The sequence below is a fragment of the Coenobita brevimanus genome, chromosome 27 (genome assembly GCF_032717465.1).
Source record: "Coenobita brevimanus isolate Jiangsu-jjx chromosome 27, ASM3271746v2, whole genome shotgun sequence".
NCBI classification, from domain to species: domain Eukaryota; kingdom Metazoa; phylum Arthropoda; class Malacostraca; order Decapoda; family Coenobitidae; genus Coenobita; species Coenobita brevimanus.
In genome coordinates this window covers 30399792-30427352 of record NC_136980.1, presented here as the reverse complement: position 1 = coordinate 30427352, position 27561 = coordinate 30399792, and positions in this window count along the sequence as shown.

Sequence of the window (27561 nt, the reverse complement as noted above, 5' to 3'; positions counted from 1 at the left end):
ACCTCTAGGATTTTGCTTGTCAGGCCTCCCAAAACATGCCCACTTCGTACAAGGCAGAGTTTCCTTGACATTTGAGAAATACTCCACCTCTGTTTGTCCCTGACAAAGTCTTAGAATAAGCCGCCTTGAAACTGATGTCCAGTGCATCTGCACACCTGAAAAGACTAAATAATGAAAAATAACATATACTGAAGCTAGTTGAAGATAACTACACCAAAGGGTCCAAAGACCCTATGGGGCACTATTGAAACCTTTCAGCAATATTGAGGCTCCACTAAACTTGCATCCAAGAAGTGTCAAACCTGTCTAAGCTGCTGCTGCCCACACAGGCTGTAGAGAACAGAACGAGAATGATATGCCTCAGTAGCGATAATCTGGAGGTAGCGAGATTTCACACAAGTCAGCGCCAGTGGACTTACATGACCATAGTCACCTGCCTGAGGAATCGTGGAACTAGCTAATGGCAGCTGTACCTGTGCAGCTGTCCACACAGCAGGTGGTAGAGAAGGACCCTTCCTACCTATCTGCTGTTTCTCAGAGTGTAGTTGTCCTGTTTTGATGTGTACTTTGTATACAGTAACATACATGTCTCAATTGTTTGGAGTTTTTGTAAATGGTGGTTTTTAGCTCAGGAGTACAAGAAAAATATCGTTCTTAAACTTTATGTAAATATTTTTATTTTTATGCAAGTAAGAAGGTAACAAAAGTCAGAACACCACAAGATTGTTCCAACAAAGAAAAAAATAATAATAACAGTGAGCCAAATTCAAGATCCGTTCATTTTCAGATGCCAGGACACACTGTGGTCAAAAGGCTGGAGACATAGTAGGATGGAGTAAGAGAGTTGCATACGCTGAGTCCTGGGAGATTTGCTGGACAATAATGGGATGAGAGAGTTTGCTTCTAGACAGGTGTTACATGTCTGCTGAAATGATGGAGGGATGCAAGCAGACAGTTCAAAGAAGGAATGACCATTGCGATAGACAAGAGATTAGATACAACAGCGCAGTTAAGAGACAGATGTTGACAGAAGACATAAAGTGGAGGAGAGTTAAAGACACAAAGAACTTTTGACTCCACCTTGTTGAAAAGAACTGTATATAGGGAGCTCCTCCAAACATGTGAGTTTACTTAACCCGTCCAATGCCAGTGTCGTTTTAAAACAGTTTGATGTAATTGTGCGCTCAGTGCCAGTGCCGTTTTAAAATGGTCTCGATTTCAAAAACTCATTGTGACCGCAATTTTCAAGCTAGATGCGCAAAAATTGGTGAGCTTGTAGGGCAACCCTTCCTCTATCTGCCCTCAGGCGGCCTGGCCCATACACCCACGTGGTCCCACCTCACACTCGCTCTGCCTCACTCTGCTTGTGTCAGTCATATAGTGCAGTGATATCTCACCGCGGTCTCTCTGACGAGGAGATTCAGGACCTCATGAGGGTTCCCTACACTAGGGAAAGTGATCTGGAGGATGACAACTTGCATGATACGGACTACATCCAGCCTGAGGAGGAAAGTAGTAGTGATGACGAAATTCCCTCACCTAGAAAATCCAGGTATGTGGGCTACACTAGGGCAACACATGGTAGGAGGCCACCTGCACGTCATCGTCTTGCATGTCATGACGATGAGGAGGAAAGGGAGGAGGTAGGTAGTCCTGCAGTTGAGGGGTGGTTGGGGAGGCAAAGGATTTCTTCACGTGGGGAGGAAAGCGTGAGGAGGAAGCATGGAAGATTTGGGAAAGTTCCATTGTTGGGGAAGAGTGACTCATCTCGCCCGCACTCTTCCTTGCCTCCACGTGACCCAGCTCAGCCCAGCACCTCAGGACAAAGTCTTCCCACCTTCCCCACACCCAGCACCTCACGTGAAACTCTTCCCCCATTCCCCACACTTCCCCATGCTTCCCCACAGCCCAAGGAACACGGAGGTGATGATGATGATGAGGAAACAACGTGGGAGTGGGAGTACTGTAGTGACTTTGTCCCCCACATTCACCCATTCACCCACGAAAATGAGGCCAGGTGCAGTGTCCTTGAACTTCACCATACCTCTAGTAGGCTTGACTTTTTCAGGAACTGCTTTCCTGTGGAGTTTGTTTTGAAGATTGTGGCCTTAACCAATGCCTTTGCTGCATTTGAACGTGGAGGAACAACACAGACATGACACAGCCGATTGTTTGAACCTGATGTGACCCTGGGTGATATGTATGTGTTCCTAGCACTTGTGCTTTTGATGGGGATATTGAATAAAAATCAGCTTCCCTCGTATTGGATTGTGGATCCAGTAATGGTGACACCATTTTTTGGCAAGGTGATGGGAAGGAATCGTTTACAGTACATCATGAGCCGCCTTCATTTTTTTGACACCCTTGACCCTGCTAACGCAAACAACATAGACAGGATGAGGAGGATAAGTCTGGTTTTTGTTCACCTTCGAGAGAAATTCCGTACCTCCTTCTCTCAATACCGAGATCTCGTCATAGACGAGAGTCTAGTGCTATGGAGAGGTAATATTGCTTTTCGTCAGTATATCCCCAGCAAAAGACACAGGTTTGCCTTCAAAATCTTCATGATGAACGACTGTAAGACTGGGTATGTGCAGGACATATTCCTGTACACAGGTGTTCAGATGGACATCACAGAAGATAGAAGTTTGGGGCTCTCAGGGGCTGTGGTAAAAACGATGATCGAGGAATACCTTCATTCCCCGAACTGCATCTCTCTGGAACTCGCTTCCCCAGAGTTGTTTTCCTTCAAATTTCAACCTACAACTGTTCAAGTCTAACTGTTACAGATATTTTATGAACAGAGGACACCAGTAATCTGGTGTATGGATTATTTTTTTTCTCCATTTGTTTTTCCTTCCTCCGTTCTGTTATTAAAAAAAAAAAAAAAAAAAAAAAAAGGAAACTGGTCTGTACGGCACTGTAAAGAAGAACCATTGGCACATGGTGAAGGTGGGGAGGAAGATTCAGAAAAATGAGGTTCTTTTTTACAAATCACATAATATCCTTGCAACAGCATGGCACCACAACCACGAAGTATTCCTCCTCTTGTCTGTTCATCAGCCCCTTGTACACCGCACAGACAGTGTAGATTACAGAGCAGAAGGGCAGTGCCACATCTGGAAACAAGAACCTATCTTTGCGTACAATGTGAATATGTGACAGGTGGATCAATCAGACTCCATGATTTCTAGCGGTGACTGTACCAGGCTCACGATGAAGTGGTATAAAAAATTATTCTTCCATCTCCTCAGCATCACCATCCTCAACGCTCACTATCTCCATGCACATACCACTGGCATCCAGGAGACCTTCGAGGGCTATATTCGCGAGCTGGTGAGGGAAATAGTGGAAGAATACGAGGAAGATAGAAGTACTTGTCACCACCACCACACGGCCGCCACACCTCTCCATCTCACCTCTAGACACTTCCCCAAAATCGTCCCTCCAAGTGGAACACGTCAGAATCTCCAGCGGAGGTGTCACGTGTGTGCAAAATGCACTATAAGGCCACGTTCTCAGCGGAAGAACTCAGGGTATATGTGTGCAGAGTGTGATGTAGGACTGTGCGTATTCCCATGCTTTGAGGAGTATCACACTCTCGCTAACTATTGAGAAACAATAGTGTGGTAATGACAAGCTATAAAAAGACGCTCAAAAAGTGTTGTAAATATGAAAAAAGACGCTTAGAAAGTGTTATAAGTATTGCATACAGTGATGACATGTTGTAAATATTTTCTCGTAAGTGTAAGGACTGAACGTTGTGGAGTAAAGTTTTACGTATGTTCTCGTAAGTGTTAGACGATGTATTCACAGTGAGATGATCAAAAATACTCTGGTAATGTCTCGGTATACTGAAGGCATGTTGTAAATGATTTACTGTAAGTGAAAGGGCTGTACATTGTGAAATCACGTTATGCATATTTTCTCGTAACTGTAAGACAATGCATTCACAGTGAAACGTATAGTGTTGCATGAGTAAGTGATTTTTCCCCCAAAAAAACACGATTTCTTTATGAAATAATAAGATTTTTTTTTGTGAGTGTGAAGTGAACAGAAAAGTGTTAAGACCATTCCTATACCTTCCCTGAGTCACGTTGGTGAGAATACCTGAGTTTACCTTCCGTAGGAAACGGGTTTCCTCTCGCCGCTGCTGGGGATTCTCTGCTCGCTCACACCTGTGGGTGGCCGGAGGGACTACAAAAAACGCACTTCCAGCCTCTGGTGAGTTTTTTTATGGTCATATTCGTTTTTTTTTTTTTTCACATCAAAATCTATCATTGTAGCCAACAACAAAAAATAAAAAATTTGCCAGCACGGGGTTGACCTTAGGGTTTGAAGTGGCTGGCATGCGGTGGGTTAACACAGGGGTGAATAAAACCTTTATAAAGTCAGCAACTGTGTGGGAGTAAAGAAGGTGCAGAGTTGCTTTGACACACCTAACCTCTTGGAAGCAGATTTTGCAAGATGTATTATGATCTTTCCAAGGTAAATCCCGATAAAACAAAACTTTGTACTTGTATGTTCAAAGACAATGCAGGATTGAGCTGTTGTTAAACATTCAAGGATCCTCCTGTCAAGATTCGAGATTTTTTTTTTTTTTTTTTTTTTTTTTACAAATTCATGACATTGTATTATTACGGGAAGCCACAAACTCTAGTGGAAGACCCAATGTGTTTCGCTCAGTTTAACTGTCCTTTTTATGCACTTCGACTGGGATGGTTTTTCAAAGCATTCGTCATTGCTTCATAAGTGACTGTTCTAATGCACGACATTAGTGCTTCGCTGAGTGAATTTATTATGGTATGTGTGTCTATCATTCGCTCCACCTCTGTTAACCGTTGGGACAGTAATTCATGTCCACTTCCGGTGAACATGCCTTTGTACCTGGCATGTGAACAGATTGTTTCAGATGGAGAGGAACATCACTGAACGACAGATGTGCATTGCAGCAAGATTCCCGGAGATTTGCCTACTCCTGGACCTTAGCTTGTCGATGCAATGCCTTTCCACTCACCGTAGTTAGTAGTCAGTGATGTATGGTCAAGAGAGAGACAGATAATGTGTGTCTCAATCTGTGGATCGTCTGTGATTCCTGGAGATTGCCCATCTCTTTGTTGGCAGCCCAGGGAGGTGGACATAGGAACTGTGGAGCAGACAATAGGATCACTTGTGATTACCTGTCATTTCTGCCGTTGTCTCAGCTTCGACTTCAGTCTACGGCCCCATGACTCCACAACTCCAATTAAAGGATTTTTGTCTGTTTTCTAGGTTTAAGAATATTAGCTAGCTTGAGTGGTTCCGTGAGTGAATTTACTTTGCTTGAGATTCTGGATTTTATTGCTTTGAGATTCATGTAATGTAGAATATACCTTGCTGTAACTAACCCTTAAACGGCAGACTACTTTCCAATTTTACATCCATGTGGGACGGATTATTTTGGAAAAATAAAATGTTATGAAAAAAGGCAAAACATGCATATATAGATCAGAAAAGCTGAAAAAACAACAAAGAATTTGATGTTACTGTCTTCAAACTGTGCATGGGTTGGGTGGTGGTGAGAGGTGAGTGAGAGGGGTGGTGGCTCATCAAGGTCACTCTCAGAGGCATGCGACTGAGAGCATGCAGGCAGTGAGTCTTGTTTTCTGCTCTTATTTGTAACAGCAGCCTAAAATATATTATTTTTACTTTATGATCACTGTTCTATGTCTTTGTGGTGCATATTGAACACTAAACACTATTTTATAATGTAAAATATTTCTTATCTTACTTCTCCAGAATTATAATTTTACGTATGCAAATATTAATTGGAACTGTATATTACAACTGTTCACACCTGTATGTCTTTAGTGTGTGGTATTCTGTAAAGCAATTGATGCAGAGACCCACACCTCACGCAGGGCACCATGTAGTCACATCTCTGCGCTTATCTGGTAATCTCGCTAAATTCTTGCCCACAGCAAACCTCCTCTGTTGTTTATGGTCACTTGCATCAACTAGTGAAGTGACTCAAGGTGGTGTCATGAGATATATTCACGTCCTAACAGGCACTGTTGCCATATCTCCCATTTGTTTCATATAATAGGTCCGCAGATTAGGAATGCGTTCCTGAACGTCAACCACCCGTTCCTTAGCGGATGTTCGGGAACGATGACCAACATTTAGGGGTTAATAAACTTTCAGTTCTTCTCTTTGAGCTCGATTAAATGTAAGAATCGTTTCATTTCTCCACATTCTTCTTACTTTAATTTGCTTGCTCCCAATTTGAACAATCTTTCTTATTTTAATCACAACTGGTAGTTTATTCACTTCTTTTATATTGATTCTTTATAAATCCTTTCAGCCAGCCAGGAGTTAGCATCAGCAAGAACTTATTTAGTATTATTATTATTATCGATTGTCAAGAGTAAGGACATTTCCTCAGAGGCCAACAGTATCACAATTCAGGATTCGTGAGTGATTAGTCTCCATTTTGTACTATTGAGAAAGTTTATGAAATTCACATCTTTAGAGAATTGGCAAAAGCCGGGATAAAGTGATAAGTTGCCAGTTTAATTGTTTAAGTCGTTAGCCCTCGTGTCATTGATGACTTTCTTTTTTCTCATATAAGTAGCCTATTGGAGAAATATTCAATTTATTCCTTTTCCCATCGTGACAACTGACGACTTTTTGGCAATTTATTCATACTTCACCTCCCCTCTTGACATCTGGCGTCCTTTCCAGGATGTTAACTCCTAGCATTAAAGTTATTAACAAAATAGTAATAAACTCATTCACTCTTAACTAGTTATTTATTATCATCATTAAAGTTTATAGGAACTAGTTTACTGGTGGTTATTCTTTCTATCTATCTATCTATCTATTGCCAGATGCCTCAATCCCGTTTGGGGTGGCCACAAACAAATCGCCTCCAAGTCGCCCTGTCCCCCGCCATTTCACTCCCCTGCTCCCAACTCACACCCCCCTCTCTCATATACCTCTCCACCCCATCCCTCCATCTCATCCTCGGCCTCCCTCTCCCTCTTTCCCCCTCCACCTCACTCACATACACTCTCTTCGTCAGTCTTTCACCCTCCATCCTCTCCACATGGCCAAACCACCTCAGTGTGTTCCTCATAACGCTTTCTATCACATCCACATCAACACCACAACGCTCCTTTATATCCTCATTCGTCAGCCTGTCTCTCCATGTGACTCCACAGGCTCCTCTTAAATAACTCATTTCCACTGCTCTCACTCTTGACTTGTGTCCTTCCAACAACGTCCAAGATTCACTTCCGTACGTTAGAGTTGGTATCACAATACTGTCATGTAGTAACTTTTTCACTTCCATGCTCACTTCCCTGTTTCTTATCACTGCTTCCAAAGAACCAGCAACCATTCTTCCCTGCTGTACCCTTTCAAGCACTTCACCCTCCAAACCTCCATCCTTACTCATCACACTACCCAAGTACTTAAACGTACTCACATTTTCCAATTCCTCACCATCCAACCTCCCTGTACATTCACTGACTTCACCTCTCTCAAAGACCATCACTCTACTCTTCCCTACATTCACCTTTAGATTCCGTTTCTTACATACTCTCTCAAACTCATCCACCAAGCCTTGCAGCTCCCCTTCGTCTTCACTCAACAACACAGTATCATCTGCAAACAACAGTACAGGGAGTTTCCAAACACTATCCTCTCTCACCAGGGCCACTCCAACATCCACTACCCTACCTTGTACCTCTTTTATTACCCCATCCATGTACAGATTGAACAACCATGGAGACATGACACATCCCTGTTTCAAACCAACTTTCAAAGAGAAAAATTCACTTAGTTCACCATACACACGCTCTGCAGCCTTCGCACCATCGTACATACTCTTCACAGCATTCAACAATTTCCCATCTACTCCATATATTCTTAACACTTTCCACAATCCTAGTCTATCCACCCTGTCATATGCTTTCTCCAAATCCATGAAAGCCGCATACAACTTCTTTCCCTTCTCTAGAAACTTTTCCACTAAAGATCTGAGAATGAATATCTGATCTACACAACCTCTTCCCTTCCTAAAGCCTCCCTGTTCTTCTCCAACTAATTTCTCTGTTCTTTCTCTAACTCTGTCAATAAGTATCCTACCATACACTTTTCCTATTATACTAAGAAGACAAATGCCCCTATGATTACCACACACTTCTTTTTCCCCTTTTCCTTTGTACAAGGGAATAATTATACCTGACTTCCAATCCTCCGGGACTCTACCTTCCTCCCAGGCCAATCTGCACATCTTCCACATCCATTCTACTACTATCTCTCCCCCATGCTTCAGCATTTCACCACACACTCCATCAATTCCTGGGGCTTTCCCTGATTTAACTTTCATCATTGCTTCCACAACTTCTATCCCACTGATTTCTTCCTGTCTTCTCACCTCCCTCCTTCTCCCAGCCATTCCCCAGCCACTTATACTCGCATTACTTCCATCCTCCACGTTCAACAATTATTGTTTCTGCTTCATTAATTATCATAAAAGTCTTTTCCTAGCCTGCTGTATTTTTTTTTTTCATTCCTTACCAGTGTAACTAGATGTAACTTGTCATCACCAGCCTGTGAATATATTATAGATCCTACCAGATCAACGGGCTTATCCTTAATCCTCCGCACACACTACATAATCAGCAAGAAGACATGGCGTGTGTGCTGGGCGTTCCCTTCGGGACCTCCCAGGCCCTGTCTTTCCCCTTACTTCAAACAAATCAGCCACACCCCACTGACTGGGCTAATGTATGGCCCGGCCTTCACTATAGGTGAAGGGAATCTTTGAACGAACGAACGGACGAACGCTGGTGACGCGCCACACACCAGAAAACCACAAGAAGACAGGGCGTGTGTGCTGGGCAGTCTCTTTGGGACAAATTGCATCGAAAGAACAAGGAAGTACTGTATGTTACCTTTTTTTGTTTTTGCTTATTTTACACATTGTACTTCCATTTTTAGCTCTCGTATAGAGGAAGTAAACTCCAATATCCCTTTTTCTATGATGGTGCTTATTTTGTTTAATTAATCTCCAACTCCAGATTTTTTCCTTCAGTATAGAGTAAATTTGCATAGTGAAGGTGTTAGCCGTAATACCCATTGATTCGTTCAGACTGATGACGTCGGACTAATTAATCAGGTTAGGCAAGCCTTCACAATAAAAGGATTAATGTTACCTATTTGGAACCAATTCCTATGTAGTGCACTGTGTTACAAGAGTATTTAATATTATTTTATGGAATTTGAGGCACTCGTCACCACTCCAGTTAATTAATATCTGTAATGGAACCATTATAAGAACATACACTGGAATTAATATCGTTAATTACTGAATATGGATTTTGCCTATCAGTATTTATCTAAAGGAGAATTATTTGTTATTTGACATTGAATTACGATAATGAAACGCTGGATCTCATTCTGAATAATGCTTTAACCCGCCCCGTCCTGAACAATTTCCCACCACTGACTCCTCCCCAATCCCGACCAATTTTGGAAAAAAAAATTTTGGGCTCAAACCAGTGCTTTTGGTGAGAAACATCGAAGATTCATAGAGAAATTGCTCACCTGAGGTTTAAAATACACGATACAGATAGCAGTACCCCTTATCTTACTGGGTATTCTATCAGGCTGACTCCAAAGAAAATGAGTTCTGTGGGAGGGTAACTATTCCACACCACTCAAAAACGGTATTTATTTATTTATTTGAAACGAATTTATATGTAATATGAGAGTATATTGGTTTTCACACAGTATTATAGGCACTATAAACATTGTTTCACTCACCAAACACATCAACATACCTGACCTTTTTTGGCAACATTACCTGATCATCATTTCTGACTTTCTTCCTCTAATGCTATGTAAACTTTGTCCTCCACATTGTCATCGATTGGGGAATCACTCTGGCCCTGAATTTCGTACCATGGCGCGACATGTCTTTACTGGCCAGGTCACTGGTAACAGGTGAATTGCCAAGACAATGGCGTGCGGGGGAGGGGGGAGGTCATGCAGGGTAAGGCATTGTCCCTGCCTGGCATCTTGTAGAGGAAGGTGTCCCATGTACAGTATATGTACCAGAAATCATGTGCAAAAATTTAAAATTGTGCAAATTAGGGACCTTGCAATTGATGCGCGTTTATATATGTCAACGTGACTGAAAGTGACAAAATGTGTGGACGTATATATACATCAACGGGACGCAGCAGGTTCTACATATTTACAGTATGCTGGTCAAAACAGCCACGTTCAACTTTGACCAATACATTTAATTTAAGTGTTGAATATATAAAAAATTTGGGGAGTTATCAACCTACAAATGAACCTAGTAAAAAGAAGTGTCCACAGTATGACTTGGTAAAGGACACCAGACATCGTATGTGGTAGAGTTGACCTTCCAGTTTAGTATGAGACACCAAGTTCTTGACCCTGCTGAGGGCTTTCCGTTGTATTTTCTGAGAAGGAGAGTATGGTCATGAGGGATGTCAACACTTTTACTGTAGATGGTTACCCTTTATTAACTTGTATCTCTCATACGTACTAGTTGACACCAAGGAGACTGGACTTGTTCCAGGTTTGGACAAGGCCTGAAAAGTACTTGAAAACCAGACAGTGGCCATACTGGACCCAGCCTTGAAAGTAGAATACTATTCCAGAACTTGGTTGGAGTCCACTCCTAGAATTACACCCCTGAAAGTGTTAGAACTTTCAGGTCGTTTCAAGCAAATTACTGAGGTGAAAATATAATAAATGTAAAAAATAAAAATTATATATCATATGATTATTTAAAGGAATTATGAAAATTCTGCTATCTTTTGACCACCCTAACCTCTATTTGTTGGAGAGATACAACACAGGATAAGAACTCATCACGCTTATTTCACAATTACAAATCAATTTTTAGCAACAGATTGGTGAAAGAGGCTGTGTAGTTTTACTCTAGGGTGGCAAGCTGCCGACACAGCTGTTCTGCTCTTGTTCCCCATTTCACAATTTTCATGGCAGATTTTGCTTTCAAAACATTATTAATATACTAATGCTATCAAAATACCTTGTAGGGTTTTACAAGTCGATGTACTAGCAACTAACTCGTAATGGGGTATGAAGAAGGAGAGCTTCTAGGCTGCGGGTCATGGTGTCGTCCCGTAGGCGCCAAAACACAGAAAGAGAAGCGTCTTTCTTCTCAGTGAAGCACTCAACCTCTCCTCAAGGAGCCTTATGATAAAACTTTATAACTGTCTATGATATTTTCTTTTCGGAATGTGGATTAATATCACAAAATATACAGGAACACATTGGCAATATAGCAGTCTCAAGTGTCATCGTTCATCTGAAAAAAAGAAAAGAAAAATACAGAAACAATGTAAAGAATGCATAAGACCATGGCAAAAAAAAAAAATGTATAAAAATATGCGATATTACGGTGTATGGAGTCAAAATATTAATAACATTTATTTCCAACCCGTAAAACAGCTTCGTTCACTAGGTTCTAGAAAAATAAATGTAGCCTATATGATTTTCCTTTTTTTTTTTTACGAAGTCACTCATTTAGATCGACATTCTACAACTGAAACAAAATGACACTTTAAAAATATAATTTACGTCCCCTTTAACTATGATAATGTCTTAATTTTCCCATTCTTGTTATTGCTAGTCGATTTGACACAACCTGGGAAGGTTATTTTACTACATACAAAATACAGTACTGTATAGTCATAACTCTGTTTCACAAAACCCCCCAACACACACACACACACACACACACACACACACACACACCGAATGTCTGTGTTAAGAGTAAGGTAAAGATGTCATAGGATAAAGTGTGTTAAGAAAATACGTCAGTTGTACATCCACAGCACCTTACGCTTCCGCCTTAACAAGGACAGTTAATACAATGATAGTGGTAATATTAAAGCATTAAGGACAGGCTACTTTATTTTTGCTGATACTCTATACCTAATTGCTCAGGCAATTTACATTTCCCATCAAGTAACCACCAAGCACCTTAGTCATGTTGAATACTGTTTCTCACCTTTTATCGTATGGCTTTTTGCCGAGGAGTATGGAGGATACTCTCTCTCTCTCTCTCTCTCTCTCTCTCTCTCCTGGTATATTAGGTCTAACACTGATCTGCTATTGGTATCATGTCATTCAGTACAAACTGTTTAATGATAGGTTTGTCAGTGACTAAACCAGCACCTCTACTGGTCTTGACCAGTGAGGAAGATAACTAGACACCAACAGGACGGGGAAAAAAAAGGCCAAGGGCGGATGAGCCTTGTAAGCCAAAGGTCATCAGTTAGGTAGTGGGAGCTCTTGCAATAAATATGAAATGAAAATCTGTAATGATTTGACCAACGTGCTAGAACGTATGTCCGTGTTGCAGAATGTTTCTGATGGAAAACTGAATGTGAGAATTGGTGCAGGTCCTGTGAGTGACATACGAGTAACAGAGAGGTTGGCGAGAATGGAGAAAACAGAATGGATTTCGACGGAAGGAATTGTGTTTGACTATAGTAGGGCAAGCTGTAGCACCAGCCGAACTGGGTGGTATTCTCAAAACGATGGAAAATTGGTGATAAGGAGAGATGGAACTCACGTTTCATTAGCTTTGAGGATTTAGGTCATAGCCATCTGCCATTTCTGATCTTTCTCACTGTTTCAAGAAGGATGAGTAACCTAACATAAACTTCCAAGCATTTTTAAGTATGTACACTAAACCACATGCATATTACACAACTCTGTTCTTTCTTATATAAATTGGGGTGTCTTCTATATGCATTTTATCATCAGAGTTTCCAAACAAAGAGGTTTCACAGTGTTTGCTGGCTTCTGTTATTTCAGTGAATAAGAATAAGAATCCTTCGATGAACAGGACACGAATGTAAGTAAGGTATACAGTCAGTTGTTCAATAAGTCTTAGTATGAGGGACACAACAGTCAATTTTACATTGAGGTCCCCAGTTGCATAGGTACATCTGGGCGAACAGCTACGAATACTCGATATGGTAAGTGCATCCTTGACTTCCTGTCATGATGCACGGTCCCTTTCGGCACGGGGATTCCTTAGAAGTATACCGTAGGAACGAAATTACCGCAAGCGCAATTTGTAGTCCATGACAGCTGCCATCGGCCATAATGGAAAACAAAGCCGATCCCAAGCCCAGGAAACGTGTGTCATATAGACTTCTGTGGTGCAAGTTTTCCAGCCAATCTGAGGCCATTGCCTTTATTTCTAGCATTATTTATGCATTGTGGATGCCGTTAAAGGTAAAATCAGTAGATCAAAAACTGAGCAATCATATTTGAAAGTAACGCTCAGTACGGGCATACCAGCATGAAATTATACCTACGGGGACTAATTAACATGTACAGCGATATTTTATTCAATATATAAAGGTAGTTTCGTTATGTTGCTCAAGTGAAGTTCCAGTGAGGAGCATGTGAGACTAGAAGTTAGTAATAATTGTGCCATTTTAAGGAGACAGAGTTTGAGACGTTGAAGGAAACACAGAATGTAGTAAAAAGGAAAACAGGGAAACAAAGGGAAAGAGACCGAAAGAAAAAAGAAAGGAGTCTTACAACCACGCTTACAAGACACGAACTTGTCTTTGGAAACTTGTGCATCTTCCTCGTTCACTTTTATTCAGTTTATTTTCTCAACTCCTCTCTCTCGTCTCCGTTATTTTTATTTCTCTTTCATGCATTTATTTTATTCCGACATTACTTACTTTCCGCCATTCTTCCTTTGTTCCTCCAACTCTTTCTCATGTTATTTCTCTTCCTCCTCTGTCTCACTACTGTCAACCTCTCTTTATCTTCACTAATTCATCGTTTCCTCTCTATTCTTAACATGTCATTCTATTTCTTTGTCATTTTCTTGTTTTACTCCCCTTTCTTACATCCTTTCTTTCTTCGTTTATTTCCCATCGTTTTCTCTATATTTTCGCCTCTCTTTATCTCTTTTCTGTTTCCATCATTGTCTTTGCTCCTTTCTGTTTCTTTCCCTGTTACCTCCCCACGCTGTCTGTCTGTCTGTCTGTTTTTCTGTCTGTCTGTCTCTGTCTGTGTCTCTGTCTGTCTGTCTGTCTCTGTCTGTGTCTCTGTCTGTCTGTCTGTCTGTCTGTCTCTCTCTCTCTCTCTCTCTCTCTTTCTCTCTCTCTCTCTGCACTCATTCAAGTCCTTGTTCCTTCATATTTCTTCCCACTCACTACCAGCTCCTTTCGTTACAGTATATGCCTCCTCCACCCCTCCTTAATTTTTCTCTCCCTTGTCCCCTCTTTTTCTATCTTTCTCCTCACCATATATCCTCCACTGCCGTCTAGAGATCATGACAGCGAATGCTAACCAATTAAGCTTATTGCTAGCACAATGGCTTCATTAGAGACCTTTGTTGCTATTTTCCCTTTACTTTATCATGATTTCAATGTTTGTCTCTTTTAGCTTACGTAGCTCAGTGGCAGAAAAACAAATACTGTGGTTTCTACATATTTTCCATAGCACTACATCATAAGTACCATGTTCTGTCGCAACTCAGTGTTCAGGATGGAGAGATGGCAATTTTAGGCCAAGTTTGAGTAAAACGTATCGAGTAACGTTGGTCAGAGTGGTGAGGAAGGCAGCACTGTCCAGCAAGGCCAATATTCTCGTCACCTTAGGAGTCATTTCACTAGCTCATCCTTAACGATATATTTTTGTTTGCAGCACTTTACTCCTGTTTTGTGTGCTACTAATGCCATTCTGATATTGGCACTGCATAAAACACACACACACATATATATATATATATATATATATATAATCATCATCAGCCGTTTGAGTATCCACTGCAGGACCGGCCTATTCCGACCGATGTCGGGACGATACAGCCAATGTACTGTATCTCTACCAAGTGGCTTAGGATGTCTGGTAGAGATTGTATGTAGGGTGAGCAATGCTTGTAGTGTTGTAGTGGCTTTGGATATGTTTATAGTCTGTGAACTGGGTGCAAGCATACTTTACAGTAAGCGACACTGGTTCAACCACAACACCCCTTGTGTCCGACAATGCAGTATGTGGCCGGCTGAACATTCTCAAAGTTTATTACCCCGGCGGGGTGCGAACCCTGGTTCACCCGTGTACGAAACGCACACCCTACCACTGTACCACAGAGGCTCCATATATATATATATATATATATATATATATATATATATATATATATATATATATATATATATATATATATATATGGAGCATCCAATCCTACATTGCCCCATGAGGAGAGAAGGAGCCCGGGGCTAGGCAGTTGGTCCCGACATTTAAGATGAGAGTGACCAGCCTCACTCATCCCTGAGTGGCATTACATGAGCAATCAACCCCAACCATCCCTTGGATATAAACCTTCACCGGCTCAATCCGATTGGAGTGCAATAATTACCCACTAAACCACCAGGCGCCAAAATTTGGTTATATGGTTACCACCCAGCGTAGTAAATTGTTTCCTGGTGCAAAGTGTATATGGTTACCACCCAGCGTAGTAAATTGTTTCCTGGTGGAGAGTGTATATATATATATATATATATATATATATATATATATATATATATATATATATATATATATATATATATATATATATATATATATATTATATAAATGTGTGTGTGTGTGTGTGTGTGTGTGTGTGTGTGTGTGTGTGTGTGTGTGTGTGTGTGTGTGTGTGTGTGTGTGTGTGTGTGTGTGTGTGTGTGTGTGTGTGTGTGTGTAACTAAATATGACATGCCCTTTATCTCTAAATGTTTTCATTCTAAGCAGATAATACAGTTGCTGGTAAGCCGCATCATTTGAAGTCGTCATCCCATCCCTGGTATAAAGTTGTTTAGGAACTATTACAAGGATTCAGACACATAAGCACTGAATAAGCTGATAAGTACTTTGTGTGATGAAACAAACTATTTTTACGTAATTACTTGGAACCAAGTGTATTGAAGTTCATAGCCATGTCTTAAGACAATCAAAAGGCATTTTGTGAGCAGGCACGCTTTATATTCTGCAGATAAATTACGTTTTTTTTCTCTCTCTCTTTCGTGTTTGCTGTTGTCAGCAAGTCGTTCTGAAGCAGTCAGCATCCAATTACTCCATGTACTACAACAATGAGGCGACCCTGCACTAAATGACAAGCCTCATTGGTTCTTGTATTAAAAAAGAATACGGTGATTATTTACCATATAATAAAATGATGCCTTGTGGTCTAGTAGGCTAGGACACTGGAACCCCATGGGGCTCATAAAGGTTTACATACTAGGTAAAGTTGGAGTTTGTCATTCCGATAATGACACTCAGAGGTGAGTGAGGCTGGTCATACACGTCGAGACTGAGTAGCCAAGCCCCGGACCCCTACTCTTCTGAAAGGGCAAGAAAAAAATCGATGATGGATAGACGCAGCTCCTGCATTTCCAAAACTTTCTCTTAAGGTGAATCTTTAGTGGAAAAAAATACTTTGTCCTCAGAGTTATTGGATTTGCATGAATATTAAACCAAACAGTAAATACAGACAGATGTACGATAACGACAGTGGTAGGTGCTGGCGATCATCATCCCTTCACTTGATGTACTGCTTCATACTTCTTCCTTAATCCAAATCTTTTTTTTTTTTCTCTGTGCCTGCCCTCTTCTTGAATTTCTCTCATCTTTTTTTATTATATTTTATTATTCTTCTTTCCACATCAGATGGCTCTGCACTGAGTGACATGTTTGATGGTTCCTGTAACCCATGAAACCATTTACAACGCTGTGTGGTAACCATATAACCGAATAACAGGGTGATGTGGAGTCTGCCATATTGCTCATGTTAACTGAGTGGGGAGACGCAAGTGCGGCGTCCATCCAGGAACCTCTCTGTGGAGAGGTGCTGTCTTCCGCTAGGTAACAATGGTTCACTGCTCGAGATGGCCCTGTAGGAGAGATTACCTGTCTTTGGTTAATGGGTTTACTCGACCAGACAGGTCAGGGTTACTGAACAACAACAACAACAACAACAACATCTACTACTACTAATACTACTACTAAAAACAACAACAACAACATCTACTACTACTAATACTACTACTAAAAACAACAACAACAACATCTACTACTGGTACTACTAACAACAACAACAACAACAACAACATCTACTACTACTACTACTACTTCTACTACTACTACTACTACTACTACTACTACTACGATGGCGTCTTTTATGTTTTAAGCTATCTACTGCCCACGACTTTATTTAACTTAGGAAAGGTTTGAAACTGGTGAGGCTGGACACAAGATTCATTAACTCTTCCACGAATGAGCTGTGTTCTTAAGCTAAATAAATTCGTCTGATAGCTGAAGGAATGAAATTAACAAAACGTCCTGTACATGAAGTAGTTAACAATTGATTCTGCTGATAAGAAATGGAAAAAAAAAAGTTACGCCAAGATCTGTTTGACAGTCCCAAACACCCATTATGAGGGGCGTGGATGCCAATGCAAAGTTTTAACACAGTGGGAAAAAAATCCTGCTAAAAGAAAGAACGTATATGCCTGTTCATGCAATGGTTCCTCTACTAGTGGATCAGTTTGCTTGAAGTTCATAGTGTTCATTTTAGCTTCCCAACCAAGCGTTGATGAGCTACACTCAAAGCGGCAACCGCCAAACTGTTTTGACAATTTTCAGTTTCATAAGTAAGTCATCCCTCAAGGTATTAATTCTCTCAGGTTCCTTGAAATTAAACTCAGCAAAAAAAAAAAAAAAAAGTCTTGCCTTTGCTGGAAGTGAGTACAAGAGCTGTCCGCACAATGAGTGAGTCATTGGTAAAAGAATTAACTCTCAAGCTCTTATGACTTACCCTCAACAGAGAAAATATGGCGTTACCTGCAAATAAATACTGAAGACGATATGACCATAAGCCGATTAACACAATGAACAGAAACTCCTTAAACACTAATAATATTCAGCAATGCCAGTAATACTAACTGCCGAAACGCACAACACCTGCAGTAATACCACCAACAGAAATGCTCCACACAAACATTAATACGAAATACAAAAATACTCAACACAACCAGTAAAACTAACCAAAGAAACACCAGACATTAACTGCGTGCGCCAAGCTAGGTCTCCAAAGACAAAGTCTCGTATAGTTTTACCGTGTACAAAGGATTTTTACCTCGCCCGGGACACAGTCCAGCGAGGTATTGTTTTTGGTCGAGTTTCTTTGTTTCTTTGTTTGTTAGCAACATTTAAAAAAAAACAGCTAAATGAAATTACATGAAACCTTCAGGATATGTGGGCACTGGTCCCAAAAGGAGCTGATTTACTTGTGGAGGTAATGTCTTCAAGTTTGAAAGGTGAAACGTAAAGTCAAGGAGTTTCACAGGGCGAGTTCTTGAATGTGAGGTTAGATTCACCTTTACAGTAGACTTTAGGAGTTTCACAAAGCAAATTGAAATTGAAGTTAATTGCGACTTTAATTCTTTACTGACACTAAACAGCATTACCGAATCAGTAGCTGACAGCACTAAAATAACTGCTGTCGGGCGAGGTTTGTTGAGCCCCGCGCCACTTGTTTGTTATGCCATGATCCAGAATCTGCGTACATTCTATTAGACAGTTGGATCCTTATATCGGGAGGTAAAGGCTGAAACTGCTTCCTTCTTATTGATTTGCCCTACTTATCTGTCCCCTACCTACTTATCTTTCTACCTACCATACCTTCCTGCCTATCTTTCAACCTACCTATCTACCTCTCTGGCTACTTCCTTGCCTAATTTCCTGCTTACCTACCTCCCCGTTCGTACAGTTCCTTTACCTCCTTGTTTACCTACATTTCTACCTACCTTCTTGCCAAACTCCCCATCCACCTTCTTGAATACCACCCTACCTACCCCCCTGTGTACCTACCTACACGGCTATCTAACCCCCTGTCTGCCTACTTACCTCCCTGTGTACCTTCCTACCTGCCTACCTATGTTCCAACCTACTTTTTGCCTATTTCCCTTCCTAACGTCCTTCTTGCTTACCCACCTTCATACCTACTCCCCCGACTAACTACCTCACTACAAAACATTTACCTCCTTCCCTGCCTACCAACCCCCCCTACCTAGCTTCCTACTTACAGTGCCTACCTGCCAACCTACCTACAGCCTTGCCTATCAAACTACCTATCTCCCAACCTACCTCATTGTCAGCCGACACCACCTAATGAGTTAGCATCACAGCCAAGCATTTATTTATTCTATTTATTTATTATTTATTTACTTATTTATTTTTGCGCTTCGCTAGCATCTGTATCAAGTTGCGATGAGGGCAGTAATTAGTGCAATTTCAACGCCTTTTCTAATAACACCAATGTTATGCCTATACTACCGTAAATAAAGATATTTGTGGTGAGAGTGACGTTGGGAGTTGCTCTGGAGGTGCTAACCACTCTGACGAGGGCATACTTTCAGGTGGCGGGATTTATCTGATACCACAATCGTCAAATTTCATCCATAACTGAGGCCGCTAGACCACGGACAGAGACAGACAGATGGATGGACAGAGAAATGTTCTCCTGGCTCAAGCGTGATAATGTTCTCCACTTGGTCTTTGGGAACAGAGCAGGGGCAAAGAACAACTATATCATTGACATCAACAGTTAGACGAAGCGCACACAAGAAACTATAGTATCAGTAAAAGAAGTAACATTAAAAATCTTAAGATAGAAAGCACTCAGAGAGCGCATACCTCCACCATTGCCATTGACATTAAAAAGGATTCGCATCCGGATCCGCGGATATAGGATGAAGATACGAATCCACCCTAAAATTTAATCATTCTTTCTTCGACCATAGCCCACCTTTCCACAAAATTTCATTGAAATTCATTGAGAACTTTTGGAGATGTTGTGCGGGATACTCCGGATCCTGATCCGGATCCGCCCCAAAATGTAATCAATTCCTTCTTCGCCCATGGCCCACCCTTCCACAAAATTTTTATCAAAATCCGTTCATAACTTTTACGGTAATCGTACTAGCAGAGAGAAAGAAATCAACGTGAGGTAAAACTTAACCTTGGCGGAGGTAATTAAATTATACCTCCCAGAACAAACAAACTTCCTAAAATGAGCGAATCCAGTAACACCATCACCACCGTTACCAACAACAACAACAGGAAGGAAACACAAACAAAAGTCAACAAAGGCAGCAAGCAGGAGGACAGCATCAGCAAGAACATCCCACAACAATATCTGCAAAAGTTGGAATGGTACGCCAGCCTTCTTTGTCGCCGAGTGACTGTGGGCTTTTTACAGAGTCGTGTGTATCTCCTGAACTGTCTCCTCTCTTCTTTTTCTTTTCTTTTCTTTTTATTTAAGAGGAACCATAAGATTTAGACAACGAGGTAAAGAGATGAAGGGAGTATGTGTGCGTGATGACACTCTCCATAACCCCAGGCTTTCAATGTTCAGTATTCGCATATTTACCTCGCCTGGACGGAGTCCGCCAGGTATTGTTTTTGGTCGAGTTTGTTTGTTTGTTTGTTTGTATGTTTCTGTGTTTTTTTTAGCAACATTAAGGAAGAACGGCTGAATGAAATCACATGAAAATATCAGGGCATGTGGGCACTGGTCCCCAAAGAAAGTAATTAAATTTTGGAGGTAATCGAATGACCTTGAGAGGTCAAAATTAAGGTCACGGATTTTCAGAGGGTTATAACTTGAAAACGGTTGAAGATAGAGATATTTACTATTAGGAATATACAGGAACTCAAAATATGGGCTTTTAACCTTGAATGACTTTGAAAGGTCAAACTCAAGGTCACGGATATTCAGTGGGTTATAACTAGAAACTAGTTGAAGATAGATATTTACTGTTATCAGCTAGTGGGAAATCTCACATGGGTTTTGAATATCTTGACCTTTGACCCTATGTGACCTAGGAAGGTCAAACTCAAGGTCACAGATATTAAGGGGGCTAGGGGGCTATAACTCGAAACTCGTTGAATGTAGAGATATTTACTATTACCAAGGTATAGGAAGTCTCATATGAGCTCTCATTTGGCAGCATGACCTTTGACCTTGAGTGGCCTTCAAGGGTCAAAAGCAAGATCACGGATTTTCAGAGATCGTAACTTGAAAACATTTGCGCCATTAACTCCCAGGGTTCCTGCGTGAGGGATTTTGCTGGAAGGGTATTAAGCGTACTGCCCTCCGCCTATCGGCTCATAGCCGCAAAGCTCATACGTCCTTACCCCGGGGTTCCCTCCTTTATTAACTTTTGAAAATGCCCAGTTCCGTCCTATATCGAGGACGCTGGATGCAAATGGGTTGATTGTGCACTGACACTAAATGGCAGAAATGAGTCAGTATTTAACAGCAATAAAATAACTGCTGTCGGGCGAGATTTCTTGTGCCTGGCACCACTTGTTCATTGTTGTCCTTCCTCTTATACTCCATTTAAGTAGGTTGTCACGCCTCCCTGGCAGTGAGTGGTGTAAGTGAGTTAGTAGCAGAGATTTCCTTACGGGAAGTCAGTTTCCAGTAAACCTCAATGATTATAAAACACTACTGAGATTTCAATTTCTTTAAGCCTCTTTTCCCAGTGGTCACCCCATCCATGAACTTCTACATGCCACAGAAGTCCTTGTGATCACGCCAAATAATACCGTCATCATCACCCCTGCCTAGCATTCCATCAGCTAGGATATCACTGGACCCAGAAGGCAAGAGGTTGAATTGAAGGCAACTACAATATATCAGTCGACATCCCCCATAACTAGTCACTTCATTTTCAGGGCCACCACAGACCACACCAGCTGTGGGAGTAAACTAACGGTTTCACTGAAGTCCACTGCCCTGCACAACTGTCTTTTGTTACATTTGATATTACGGAGTGTGAAACAGGGATGCAAAGGCAATCCTGCGGAGGAGGAACAACAAGAAAATCGTTATTCCACTTAATTTTCATTCTGCAGTTATGGTATTTTAAAGCGTAAAAATAATCCGAGTTTTAAGAACTGAATGGTCATTAAAAACATAAATTTTTTTTAGGACTGCCCTGTGGATGTAAGCAGCCACCACTAGAGAATATTGCTCTAACATCATCTTGACCCACTGATTGCATCCACTTCCCACTGTGGCGGGAATTCAACGCCCCTATATCAACACTCACACTAGGGTCTATCCTTTTCTAGAGTTTTCAACATCATGTTTGGTACATGGTGCCATTGCTGCATTTTCGCCATATATTCGGTGTTTATATAAAGCAAGTTGAAAATTAAACATAATGCAATAGATACCTCCCATATGTTAAAGTATTTGTCATCGCTCTCAGGTAGAAAGTAATAACAATAATATATTGCAACAAAGCAAAAATTGTTATTTATGCCTCGTTAACTAAGCTTATTTTTCATATTACATTCAGCAGTTAACAGTACTATGTCATGATACTGATGTGAATGGCAAGATGACACTTAAAGGAATACCTACATTTCATTCAGGCAGAAATAACTTTGGTTGGTAGTTAGGGGCGCCCACTTTCCACCTCACTGAGTGCTACCTTCAGGTGACTCTACACACAGTGACGAGCCAGATAGTTCCTTGTAACCCTGGCAACCAATTACTACTGTGGTTGGTTACCATATACCCATGTGGCCACCTGGTAGTCTCATGAGTCGGTTGTGGTTGTCTGCAGATCCAGTGGATTCAGGTTCGAATCCCGACTAGGGTAGGAACAGTTTAAGGGTTTGAATTACGCTTCAAGCAGACTTTACTGATCTACTGTACTGCCATCGATATGTCGTAAAAACAATCCCTCTATTACGAATACATCATCCCTTTACGAGACAGCCTGGCATGTATTCAGTATGGACGGTTGGTGTTAGAGCCAAAGTATGATTTGTGGAGGACTGCTGTACCTGGGGGACACACACACACACACACACACACACACACACACACACACACACACACACACACACACACACACACACACACACACACACAAATCACCTGTACATCATAAAGTCTTACATCCAAGGGGTGGATGGCTTTCACGTACAGTAATGCCGCTGCGGGATGTGCAGCTGGTGTCTATCTGTCTATTTATTGCCAGACGCCATAATCCCGTAAGGAGTGGCCATTTGACATGAGTTATTTGTTTTACGGGGATGGGCACTAACCCTCCACCAACTCACTTGTTGAAACGTAGGGAACACGTATGGTTTGGTTATATGGTTACCACCCAGCGTTGTAAATGGTTTCTTGGCTTACAGGAAACCATTTGGCTTGTCACTCAATGTAAAGCCACCTTTAAAGGAAAAAAACGCAATAAGAAGTGACAGGAAAGATGGGAGAAATGGGACGAGAGGAGGGCAGGCACAGAAAAAGAATGATAAAGGCTAAGGAAGAAGTCGGCAGCACTGGATCAAGTGAGTGGATGGTGGTCGCCACCACCTACAACTAAATTAGACACTGCGAGGATTCGCACCAGCGCTTGTAACGGTGTGGATACAACAGCTTACCAACTGAGCTATTTAGGCAGCTGGTGTCACTTGTCTTAAATACAAGGACTGAGTAGCCGAGCTACAGGCCACCGGGCCTTTATGATCCTAATGGGGCAAGCAAAGAATGGGAGACAGATAATGCATTGTTCATAACAGACTCCTGCCTTTCATTTGTGAAGTACACACACACACACACACACACACACACACACACACACACACACACACACACACACACACACTCACAGACTTTGACACGATACACACACACACACACACACACACACACACACACACACACACACACACACACACACACACACACTCACATACAGTACTGTACATATATCGTGCAGGGATCCGGCGCCCTCTTTTATAAGAAGTGTCTTATCATGGTCGGACCAGGGACCATCCCACGGTGAGGTGCAGGAGGTATGGGAAGGTTTTGCTTCTGGGTGGACGCCACAGCTGGCCCACACACGCACCATCACGTGTAGGTTCCCATTCAGCACCAGGATTTAGGGGTGGATAAGGCTTATGGGGAGTAGGTTGGATGGTTTTCGACCCGGTAGCTTGGGCACACTACAGACACCCTTACCCATTCGTAGTTTGGCAGCGCGGGCAATGATTAAATAAATTTCCCCAGATTTGGTTGTGTTGAATCTCAAATAGGCTATTGAAGTGACAGTGACGCTGTTGAAAAGTTAGAAAGAACAGCCACCTTAATATTTACACAGCGACGGGCCATGCATAAAATGAATGAAGTCATCTGGTGATAACAATAACTTAACACTTCAAACTACTGTAATTTTGTGGGGGTTAGTGATAACAATAATTTAACACTTCAAACTACTGTAATTTTGTGATGGTTAGAGATGAGGTAGGTTTATTACGGTGCAGATGCACTTTGATAGATTATTTTGTAAACTATTTAAGGAGTTAAGAGGCAGCCTTTATTTAGAGAATTTTCACTGGAGTATGTCGCACTTTGAGTATACAGCTTTTATTAATAACCGGACAAGGACACCTATGATAGCTGCACGCATCTCAGCGTTATTCTACGGGGAAGGAAATAAATAATTGTTGGTTAAGCACATTAATGAAAACCTTCAGGCTCAGTGGTCGTCCATCTCTCCATCTTGACATCTGAGTTGTAGCTATAGGTTAACTCGTGAGTACCATGTTAGTCACAAAGAAGTGCTTTGGAAACGGTGTAAAACCATAGCATTAGCTTATTCTGCCACTCATTCACGTGAAGAAAGCTGCAAGAAGGCGATAGTGTCTGCCAGGTTAAGCTGAAATAACTGCAGAACTCTTGTGGTGTGTATTACTTATTACTGTGTGTATTTACGTATGTGTGTAATGTTCTGTCCTGCCCCTTCGACCTAATCACGCCAGTTCAGTCACGACTCAACTATGCGGTCGACCAGTACTCTTCTGTTGGTATCTAATTCCGACTGCGTAAGCATGTGTGTGTGTGTGTGTGTGTGTGTGTGTGTGTGTGTGTGTGTAATGCTTTGTCTTGCCTCTCTTTGTCATACTGGTATTTGCGGCAATTCCGGCACGGCGTAGGGTACGCGGGCGACTAGTACTCTTGCACTGTATATTTCTTTGTGTGTAAGTATGCATGTATGAATGAATGTATGTGTATCTCTTACCCCTCAACGTCCTCCATATGGTCAGGACTCTGCTTTGAAAACGGCACAGTGATTCAACGTCACTTACTGACTTGGTAAGGAACACACACTGCATATGACCGCCTTCGTGGAAGCAGGAAAATTAAGTTTCTTGAGAATATACATGAAGAAATATGAAACAAATAGCCCGTTCTGGGAGGAGGTGAGAAATGAGATATGATGTATGAGTGGGAGGACGTGATACACAGAAGCTGGTGGAAGAAAAAGGATGGGAATGTCAGGAACTGGAAGCTGTGTGAGGCAGGGACCAGATGACGTGAGCGGAAAGTGTGTGTGTGAGACGTACCCATGAAAGAGAGAGAGAGAGAGAGAGAGAGACAGTGTGTGTGTGTGTGTGTGTGTGTGTGTGTGTGTGTGTGTGTGTGTGTGTGTGTGTCCAGTTATTAGTGTGGCTGAGTTAGCGTGATATGTGGGCGATCATGGCTACATTTCACAAGGCGACACCCACTCACTGCGCCTCTCCCGGCCAGTTTTTTTTTTTCTCTCTCTCTGCATATATATATATATATATATATATATATATATATATATATATATGTGTGTGTGTGTGTGTGTGTGTGTGTGTGTGTACAGTATACACATTATCAGCCATCGCAAGTCCGCGGTTCAACAAAGGCCTCCCCGAACCTTCGTCACGAATTCCATGACTGAGCCAATATCTGCCACTTTTTTCCTGCAAACTTCTCTATCTCATTTCACCACCTCCTGTGTGGCTTTTTTCTGCTATACTTACAATCTCTAGGAGTCCTGTTAGTCAGCTCCTTGCCCCATCTATCATCCCTTAATCTTGCTGCATGACCTTCCCACCTCCATTTTTGTTCTTTTATAACTTCATTAATGTCTGACTTTCTCTCACCCAAGTTGACTTTTTCCTGTCTCTTAAAGATATTCCCAAAATTAATCTTTCCAGTTTTCTTTGAAAACGGATTAGTTGATTTTCCATTGTCTTTGTTAGTTTCCAGGTCTCACGAACTTACGTCATAGCTGGAATTACATATTCGTAGTATAGTTTTCTTTTCATACATATTGGCAAGCTGCTTTTCATGGTGCCTATGTGTTTACCGAAAGCTTTCCATCTTTTTGTAATGTGTCTTTTTATTTCGCTATCATGTTCTTTCGTTAATTTAGTATTTGCCCCTTCTAATTGCGCTCCTCGATTTCGTCAAGAATTTCTTTGCTTATTCTGATGACGTCCTTTAGTGTATTTGAATTAAGCGTTGCTTTAGTTTTACTCCGGTTCATCTCTAACCCTACTTTGAGACTTTCTCTGTTTAGGGCATTTAACATTTCTCGCAATGTCTCTGCTATTTCTGAGATCAGGGCAATGTCATCTGCAGATAGTAAATGGTTTAGGCTTTCTCAGTCATGGCTGACTCCTTTATTCTCCCTGTCTAGCTTTCTGAAAATACTTTCTTGGCATGCTGTTAATAATTTTGGTGAAATTGTATCTCCCTGACCCACGTCCTTCTCAGTCTTAATTTTTTCCGAGTCTATAATATTTAACTGAAGCAGTTCCCTCCTTATACTCTATCGATAGATAGATAGATAGATAGATAGATAGGTAGATTGATAGATAGATATAGATATACAGATATATATTCGGGTGGTCTATGGTCACATACTGAAATTTCAGATTGCGTATATTGATTCAGACACAAGATGCCCTTAATCCAATTCATTGCCTTAGTAACATGTTAAAAATGAGGCTCAGCTGACAACGTTTAGAGGTCTCTCAAAACGTGAACTTATAAGAAAGTATAGACGGTTCGAGAGAACTGTAGACTGTAGAATGTTTTAGAATGCCTGGTGAATTCCACGAAGCCAGGTGAATGGTGAAAGCCACCTATGCTCTTAAGATATACCTGTTCAGGGCTCAGTTTAAGCTTACTCTTCAGGAAGGGTACGCGATGCGCAGTGTGGGCGTGTTTGTTGTTGCACTCAGCTATGTCAAGGACTGGAACAAAGCGATGATTGCCAGATATACTTCCTAAAACGACCTTGACTTTATGTGCCATCTCCAGAGAGGCTTGCCTGAGTGAAGCCTCGCCGAGACAACACTTGGAGCTTGGAAGCGGCATCTGTGGTACGTTTCGGAGATGATCGGCTTGGGCTTTATCGACGAACGGATCGACTTCTCAAAGAAGAATGCTATGATTCAGAACCTAATGAAGCCTCTAAACGAAAAGCCCTAAAGTGACTTGAGAACAAGAACTTTTCTCCTCTTCAACCTCTGACTGTTCTTTACAGCCAAAACCATGAACATTTTTTGGAGCCCTGTTACAGATGCCCCGGGAATGGGATGAAGACCACCATCTACAAACGTTTTAAAGTGGCCTATGAT